This window comes from Oratosquilla oratoria, chromosome 17, assembly GCF_046742065.1.
Source record: "Oratosquilla oratoria isolate Oo_2021 chromosome 17, ASM4674206v1, whole genome shotgun sequence".
In the NCBI taxonomy this organism is placed as follows: Eukaryota; Metazoa; Arthropoda; class Malacostraca; order Stomatopoda; family Squillidae; genus Oratosquilla; species Oratosquilla oratoria.
This window is the reverse complement of record NC_134793.1, coordinates 58,028,231-58,038,230: the sequence shown is the minus strand read 5'-3', so window position 1 is coordinate 58,038,230 and position 10,000 is coordinate 58,028,231. Positions and strand designations below refer to the sequence as shown.

Below are 10,000 nucleotides of genomic sequence, written 5' to 3'. Positions count from 1 at the left end.
AAAGAATAAACTTCGAATAAAGAAAAATCCTATATTTCGGCTATCAATTGTAGCCCTCTTCAGGAAAGTACATAAGATAGAGAACAGAGGGGACTTGTAAACTACAGTAAGAAGAGATGTGGACAGTTGACCTCACTCAGGCGCGGGGCAAACTGGGGTGGCGGAGGAGGGAGGAGGTGAGGAGAGGGGAGGATGTAGCGTCCGCACCAACTTGCTTACTGCTGCGCGTGAGATTATGTCCGGTGTCCACTGCCCTTTAGAAATATTAATATTAGGGCATTCCTCAATTAATGCTGATTCGACTATTTTCCTCCTGAAACCGCAGTGGGACTTGAACACTAATCTGGCCTTACCCCAGTCGAAAGAATGATTCTTATTTTTTGATATGAAGAAATACAGCCGAATTTTCTTGCCCATACCTAATTGACCTTTTATGTTCTGCCAATCTAGTGTTCAGGTCTCTCCCGGTTTGACCCAAGTAAACCAAATCACAATCTTTGCAGGGCAAACAATAAACACCAGGTGACTCAACTTCCTTCGGTTTTTGTTGAACGTTCACAATTTGCTTACGCACGGTGTTAGGATAGTGATAGGCAATAGTGAGACGTTCATGAGGAAACAATTTAGTAGAAGAACTGATGGTATTATTAAAGGGAATTTTTAAAATGTCCTTAAAGGAGCGGTGAAAACTTGAGGGGACGGAAGTTTTAAAATGGTTGGCCCTAGCCTTACTGAGGGCTTGGTCCAGAAACCAAGGTGGATAAGCCAACTTCTCAAGTTGACATTTGATCACCTCAATCTCATGGTCCAGAAGTTGAGGACTGCAAATCCTGAAAGCCCTCAAGAAAAGGCCAGAGGCAACACTTTTCTTAACATTGTCAGGGTGATTGCTAAAAAAGTGGAGATAACTGCCTGAATGGGTGGGCTTACGGTACACTGTAAAAAATAAATTATCATCAGTTCTTCTTAACAAAATATCCAAGAAAGGGATTTGGTGTCCTTCTTCCCATTCAACTTTAAATTTAAGATTCGGGGTCAATTGGTTCAATTTATCATGGAACACTTCAAATGGGCCCCAACTGTCATCCCACGCCGAAAAGATATCGTCTACGTACCTGAGCCAAATCATTTCGGGCGGTTTGATGCTGGGCAAAAGGGTACACTCAAAATACTCCATGTACAAATTGGCCAAAACAGGAGACAAATTGGAACCCATACTGCAACCGAATTTTTGACGGAAGAATTGGTCTTGAAAGGAGAAAACATTTGAAGAAACACACAGGCGAACTAAAGCAAGAATTTTGTTGACAGGGAGGGGGAAAAAGTCTTGAAACAGTTGCAGTTTGGTTTCCAAAAAAGTAAGTACATCATCAACATTAATATTCGTAAATAACGAGGAAACATCCAGGCTGAGGAGCCTTAAACCCTGAACTTTCATATTTTTGATCTTAGAAATAAAATCACTTGAATTTGTGATATGAGAATTAGAGAAATTCATTAAGTAACTCATGGGCTTTCGTGACATAAACAGACTGATCTAAAATAACAAGGTGGCAATATTGTTATTTTAGATCAGTCTGTTTATGTCACGAAAGCCCATGAGTTACTTAATGATTCGGCCACTTATGAAAAGACTCACCAAAAATCCCCTTAAGAACGCAGCCGCCGAGTTTAACAGACAAGTCCGTAATATCACAGTTGATAAATGCATTAATGATTTGAAAGTTACCAACCCTAAGCTCCCATATTTTCATGGTCTCCCTAAAATTCATAAATCAGACATTCCCCTCAGGCCCATCATATCCAACCGCGGCTCCTGCACTAGCAAACTTGCTAAATGGCTGGCGGATCTTTTATCCCCGTACGTAGGGAATTTCTCTAATTCTCATATCACAAATTCATGTGATTTTATTTCTAAGATCAAAAATATGAAAGTTCAGGGTTTAAGGCTCCTCAGCCTGGATGTTTCCTTCTTTCATATTTTTGGTCTTAGAAATAAAATCACATGAATTTGTGATATGAGAATTAGAGAAATTCCTTACGTACGGGGATAAAAGATCCGCCAGCCATTTAGCAAGTTTGCTAGTGCAGGAGCCGCGGTTGGATATGATGGGCCTGAGGGGAATGTCTGATTTATGAATTTTAGGGAGACCACATCTCTTCTTACTGTAGTTTACAAGTCCCCTCTGTTCTCTATCTTATGTACTTTCCTGAAGAGGGCTACAGTTGATAGCCGAAATATAGGATTTTTCTTTATTCGAAGTTTATTCTTTCTCCGACTGTGGGTTCCTGTGTGTAATATATATATATATATATATATATATATATATATATATATATATATATATATATATATATATATATGTATATATATATATATATTATTTAGACAAAATGTAGTAGCACATTTGTAAATAATAATCATGAAGAACCCACCGTCGGAATAAAAGGAAACTTAGAAGAAAGTATAACTTCTGTATTTCGGCTAATAGCTATAGCGCTCTTCAGGAAAATGCAGATTACAAGAATTTTTAGAGACATAAGTACAATTGAGATGTGAGTAGAAGGGGAACACGTAGAGCTAAAACCGGACAATCCGTCGCGCAGGGCGAAGTCAGAGGTGAGGGGACGTGTGGGTGGAGATGTGAGGTCAGAAGGAAAGCGAGCTGAGAGCGGGGTCAGGAGGGTGAATATTCTTAACGAGACGGCTCACAGCTAGTCGTGAGATTATTTCCGGGGACCATTGACATTTGGAGATGTTCAAGTTTGGACATTCTTCGATTAAGGCTGATTCAACAAATTTTCTTCTAAAGCTACAATTGGCCTTGTCCCAGTCAAAACTGTGATTTTTGGTTCTGACATACCTGATGGATCTTTTGTGCTCCGTTAATCTGTTGTTAAGTTCCCTTCCGGTCTGACCAAGGTACATTAAATCTGACGACATCTTGACAGGTTGTGAGAGAGGCAGAGGGAAAAACACACAAATAGGACGAGAGTTTATTCTTTAACTATTTTCGCACTACGGTGCGAAAATAGTTAAAGAATAAACTCTCGTCCTATTTGTGTGTTTTCCCCTCTGCCTCTCGTACACTAAATCACAATATTTACAAGGAAGGCTATACACTCTTGGGGCCTCATTTCCCTTTAACCTTTGATGAACATTAACAATTTGTTCGTGTGCAGTGTTAGGGTAATGGTAGGCAACTGTGAGACGCTTGTTGGGAATTAATTTAAAAGAAGGACTGATGGAGCTACAATAGGGGATTTTTAAAACATCTTTGAAAGAGGGTTGTGTGGTGGGAACTGAATCTTTAAGGTGGCTGGCTCTAGCCTTGCTGAGGGCTTGATCCAGGAACCAGGACGTGTATGCCAAATCTAAAAATTGAGGTCAATCTCCCGGTCCAAGAATCTAAAACTACAAATCCTAAAAGCTCTCAAGAAAAGGCCGGAGGCAACACTCTTCTTGACTTTGTCGGGATAGTTGCTGAAAAAGTGGAGATGGCTACCTTAATGGGTGGGTTTATTATAAACTGTAAAAAATAATTCTCCATCAATACTTCTAATTAAAATATCTAGGAAAGGGATATGATGACCTTATTTCCATTTTGTTTTGAATTTGATGTTAGGGATAATTGGTTTAATTTGTCCAGAAATACCTTGAACGCACCCCACCTATCATCCCACGCTGAGAAAATATCATCAACATAACGGAACCAAATCATCTCAGGCGGTTTGATGACGGGTAAAAGAGTATATTCAAAGTACTTCATGTACAAGTTAGCCAAAACAGGAGATAAATTAGAACCTATGCTGCAACCGAATTTCTGTCTAAAGAATTGGTCCTGGAAAGAAATGACATTGGAGGAAATACAAAGGCGAACTAGATCAATGGTTTTGTTGACTGGGAAGGGGAAATTGTCCTGAAACGGTTGCAGCCTGGTTTCTAAAAATGAAAGAACATCATCAACATTAATGTTAGTAAAGAGAGAGGTTATGTCAAGACTGAGTAACTTGGCATCCTGTATATTGACATTCTTAATTTTGGAAATGAAATCTAAGGAGTTTTTAATGTGAGAGTTAGAAAATTGGCCAACAAAAGGTGACAAAAGGTCTGAGAGCCATTTAGAAAGTTTACTCGCATAGGAGCCTCGGTTGGAAATAATGGGCCTCAAAGGAATACTGCTTTATGAACCTTTGGAAGACCATAAAAGTAGGGGAGCTTGGGGTTTGTGACCTTCAGATTATTAATGCAATTATCCACTGAAATCTTGCAAACTTGTTTGTTGAATTCAGCGGCTGAGGTCTTAAGGGCGTTTTTGTTGAGCTTTTCGTAGGTTTCTGAGTCATTTAACAAATCATAGGCTTTCTTAACATAATCAGAAAGTTCTAAAATGACAACTTGGCCTCCTTTGTCTGCTTTGGTAATAATGATGTTATCTAACTCCTTCAAAGCTGACAGTGCAACCCGATGTCTTTTTGGTAAGCCACAATCTCTGTTAAAACACTCAGAAATACCATTAAGCAAAAAACCTTTGAGGCAAGCAAGATCTTTATCATAATTATTGTTAGCTAAGAATTTGTCAAAACCTACCAAATAGTCTAACACATGGTGTTTCTTTGGTGTGAGTGCGAAGTTAAGGCCAAGGCCCAAAACTTCTAAATGTGCCTTGTAAGTTCGACAGAGGAGAGATTAGTGACGTTTGCTGTGAAGGCAAATTTAGACCAAACACTGTTGTTACATAACCGGTGAAGTTTCCGGTTGAGGTTGGCCTGGTGTAAATCACCAACGTAACAGGCTTTCCGAAGGGCTTGGTCACAAAGAAAGGTGAGGGTTGAATCGTTGGGGGCAAAACAGACGAAGATTTCTCCGGGAAATCTGGTGGAACGAAGAAGATCTTCAAGTTCTAATGAGGCAACACGCACTCGTTCTGGCAAAAACCCGCTGATATACGAAGGAAAGCTGTAACCCAAACACTTTCAGGTTCCTTACGCACAGCTCCCTGGGCTACAGCTTTCCTTCGTATATCAGCGGCTCTTTGTCAGAACGAGTGCGTGTTGCCTCATTGAAACTTGATGATCTTCTTCGTTTCACCAGACTTTCCCGGAGAAATCTTCGTCTGTTTTGCCACGTCGATTCAACCTTCACCTTTCTTTGTGACTGGGACAAAGCCAAAATTTTGTTTAAGTCCAACTGTAGCTTTAGAAGATTTTTTTTTTAATCAGCCTTAATCAAAGAATACCCAAACTTTGAGCATCTCCAAAGGTCAATGGTCCCCGGAAATAATCTCACGGCTAGCTATGAGACGTTTCGTTAAGAATTATCACCCTCCTGGCCCCGCTCCCAGCCCGCTTCCCTTCTGACCTCACATCCCCACCCACACATCCCCTCACCTCTGACTCCGCCCTGTGCGACGGATTGTTCAGTTTTAGCTCTGCGTGTTCCCCTTCTACTCACATTTCAATTGTACTTATGTCTCTGCAAATTCTTGTAATCTGTATTTTCCTGAAGGACGCTATAGCTATTAGCCGAAATATAGAAGTTATACTTTCTTCTAAGTTTCCTTTTATTCCGACTGTGGGTTCTTCGTGATTAATATATATATATATATATATATATATATATATATATATATATATATATATATATATATATATCTATATCTATATCTATATATATATATATATATATATATATATATATATATATATATACATATATGTCTATATTAAGTTGGTCAATAGAGTGATATCAACTGGAGACCTTCAATATTTGTAAAGTATGACGTCGATATGTGCGAAGGTAAGGGTGGTAGCTGGCATCACGAAGTTTGTGTTTTTGTATGAGAGTTAGATATGTACCTTTAGCATGGTTAACTGGAACAAGGCAAACAAAGAAAGAACGGTCGAGATCATTTGTCCACAAAGTAATAATAGATGCACGAAGTTTGAGGGAAGAAATTAGGAGACACGAAACAGAAACGGTAAGATGGTGAAGGAAGATAGAAGCTGGCCTGGTGAAGTGATTGAGACAGGTGAAGGTAATGAAAAAGAAGTTGGTTGAAGAGAAACTTTTTAACCGAAAGCGAAAGAGAAAAAGAGGCAGGAAGACCAAAAACAAATAGGATTATAATGTTGCAAAGTGAAAAAAAAAATAATAATTGTGGGAGCAGAGATTTTTATATAGGGTTAAAAGTAACAATAATCACAATGAAAATACAGAAGACGTTGGAGAAAAACGAATTGATTAACAGAAATGTAGACTAAATAATCGCAATGAGTTACATATTTTTTACCAATATGCTTTGATGAAGTGCTTTCCTTTGCCTTTTCAAGGGAACAAAAATAAATAAACAGTGGATGCTGTAATTCGAATTTCATTCAGCATAGTAGGAATGGATGCTTCCGACGGCTGCGCCTAAACAACCCAACCACTGATATTTCTGTAGACTATAATCGTATTAATAATAAATTATCTAATTTTCAAAAATTGATAGATAAATAGATAAATAAATAAATAAAGAAATAGATGAACATAGGTAAACAAACAATTAACTGTATAATGAACATTATACAATGGATAATTGTGAACGGATAAACAAACAAACAAGGAAATTAATAATAAAATATTTGAATAAATAGATAAACAGATAAACAAATAAGTAAGCAAATAGACATATATAGATAAATACAAGAATAGATAAATAGATAAACTTGATAACCAAATAAACAAATGAATCGATAAACAAATAAGTAAATGAATAGATAAATAGACAAATAGATATATGAATATGTAAATATGCCAATGAAAGAATAAATAAAAAAGAAGGTAGACAAGCAGATGAAGTAGTAAAGAAGAAATGATGCTCTAAAATCTAAATCAGTCGACCATGGCCTTCAGGTCATGTAAAATCATTACGACACGTTAGAGGTTACGAGCGTTGTATTGTACAGCCTTCCCATGACGTCACCTTCCATTCTGACCATTGTAGCCCACGAAGAAAGCGACATCAACGAAACACCGAGCAATGTTCCTGCCCTGGAACTGGCGAGGCCCGCGGATGCTCGAGGAATTTCAGGACGTTGATTAAGACCTCGACTAAGTGTCATGGAATCTTTGTGTATGTTTGTTCTTTGTAATATTGAAAGCATGACATATCTGAAATGACCAGTTAGAAAGAGAGGCCGCATGCAACCTCCCCGTACCTATAATGCATAACTAAAGAAGACCAGCCAATGACTGCTCGCCTTTCTCACCTGCGTCGGTTGTCTGTGTAACTGTTTGTCGGCGGCTCTCGATATTTTTTTTTTTTTTTTTCATTTTTCATTTTTCGCAGACATTGTAATAGTTTATTTCACGTTTACGTCCTTTGGAATTCAGATGTAGCCCACTGGGTTGGCAAATAAACAACAACAAATTTACCATCTTCCATTCAATTTTAGCTTTCGGGTGAAGACTTCAAGGCAGCAAATGAAAAGGTTGAAATTAACGCGAATAAATTCCTGCAGGTTTATGAACGGGAAAGGCAAATAAAGGCTATGGAATTTCCGCAACAGATTGAAGGCTTTAAGGACAAAGATGATGTCAGGCATGCAGGCAGCAGACATGCAGGCAGGCGGCCGTTACCCATAATGCATTGCTAAAGGGGAGCAGTCGATGACCGGTCCACTCCTCCTCCATCTCACTCCACCCCTCTTCTGGCTTTCATGGCGACGGAAAGAGCCGGATGAGAGCTCTTTGATAGGTCTCTTAAACCATCTGATATGGTGTCATACTCTTTAAGACATTTGGTCTGGTTAACAACAGACGATTTTATTCAGCTGAAGGGAGGATTCAGATCACTACCCGTATCGGGCAGAACCTCAGTCTTAGTCAGTTACCACCTCGTATTAATCTGTGTCGCGTAATTTAATTGAATAATATTTTGTAAAGGTTTTACATAGCTAAGGGTGGTTGTTATAATTTGAGCTCTGAACCATTTAGACATTTAATTTGATACAATATATTCAATCTCGCAGTAAAGACATCTTCATTGGTGATTTCATAGCCAGTAATTAAATCACATACGAGGTCAGATCAGTACCATAACTTCGCATTCCCTTCCTCAACACTTTAGCGTGATTCATTTTGTAGAACCTTCTTCCACATAATACTAGACGAGTCGAGGTAGACCCTGGGTGAAACGGGATTATTGACGGTCGAGACCCAGATTCGTCACCGGCCGCATTCCTCAGCTGAACAAATCGCCTAATCTGAGTCGTAAGAAGGATCTGTGGTGTACGTCGTGGCATTAAAGATATCTTCCGCCTATTGCAATAGGCGATTAGGACATGATATCTATATAAAGTTATACATTGTACACAGTAAACTTATCCCTCCCCAAATTATTCACCCTTACGTTTTGTTCCTTTTCTGTGGATTGGGATGATGATATCTTTCCCATATTTTTAATTTCCTTTTCCTTATCTTAATTTCCTTGATAAATTCTTGTATTTCTACGGTATTTTGTATTTCGTCACCAGTTGAAGTTCGTTTTGCCGCTGTTATCGTATCTTAGTGTCTTATAATTCTAAAGTCCTGATGATTTTTTGTACTTCTGGATTGTAGGTGGTGAAGATTATTTTTTTACTTTTGGTTATCTCGCTTTCATTTTCAGGTTTCTGGCTTCTGTTTATAAAAATGTAGTAGTAGAATAAAATATATAAATAGATAAACAATTAGATAAGATATTCACAGTTTTATTTCAACCAGACAATATCATATTTGATATTTTTTTCGGCATAGGAATCCTTATCTCATTTTTTTTTATGTTCGGAGTTTTGTTTTTGTATCATCTTTTCCTCAGGTGCATAATCTTCAATTTCACTCAGACTTTTATCCGGCGGGACAGACAATTTAATGCAGCTGAGGAAAGGGGCTTAAGTCTGAAAAGAGGTCTGGGTCGCCTGTAAAGCCTTTCAGCCCGTAGTCCATCTATCTAGGTACATTAAAATTGCCCTCAGCTGGGATAGATTTCATATATTACAACACCTTATTAATAGGGGGTTAAGGAGTTGTTGTTGTTGTTGCTATGGACTGTATCGTATCAGCGCTTCTATACTAATGGGTTAAAGAGGTTCTATGGAAAAGGTAAACTCAGCCTTTTGAACTTGAAGAAGATAGTCGAATTGAAAGGCGTGGAATCTTTCTGTTTGCACACGTTTGGAATAGCTGATAAACCTTTAAACATTTATGAACATGTACCACGTAGGTATGCTTGCCTAACTGTATTTAAGTGATCGTAATATACATTATAAGAGTTATGCTCTTAGGGTCCAGTCTCTGTGGTCACACTAGTTAAACTTGGCTTTGAGTTTGCTTATGTTTGTCTTATTGTACTATTTCTTCTTCTATGTTGTACCGCGATTCAGTACATCTCTTTGGGAAACTATATTTCTTAATATCCCTCTAACAGTCTCTTATTTTCAGTTTCTTTCCATTTCCTTAAATTTTAATTTTCTTCCTGAGAAGGAAATGTTTTTTTTTTTTTGTCCATTCCTGTCATGGTTCTGAATACTGTTATCACATCACCTCTCTCTATTCTTTTTTTAAATGTTAGTAGTTCCAGCCATTCTATTTACCGGTCTCTGAATATTCTTTAACAGCTATGTCTTTGTGTGGGGACTATACTACTGCAGTATACTTCAATCTGGGGCGAATCAGTATTTGTGTGAGCCCCTGTCCATGTATTGAATGCCACTCGTATGTTCATCGAAAATTTTAATTTCTATCCTGTAATCTCATTCTTATCAATGTTTTTCAGTTGACAAAATTATAATAACCAACGCTCTTAGATGCTTTTCATATATATATATCATATATATATCATATATATATATATATATATATTAGGGTGGCACTGAACATGGGGGTAATTTTTAAAAGTTGGAATTTTCATACGGCCCTTTGTGGGATCATAGGTATTTATACGAAAATAAGTTACGTAAATTTTCAGCTTAATCG

General features: G+C 37.9%; 1 protein-coding gene across 1 annotated transcript in view; it reads right to left on the bottom strand.

Moving 5' to 3' along the window:
• The window catches only part of LOC143034655 (neo-calmodulin-like), a 495,941-nt gene that overhangs the window by 177,593 nt on the left and 308,348 nt on the right, over positions 1–10,000 (bottom strand). The gene's annotated exons all lie outside the window — the stretch shown is intronic.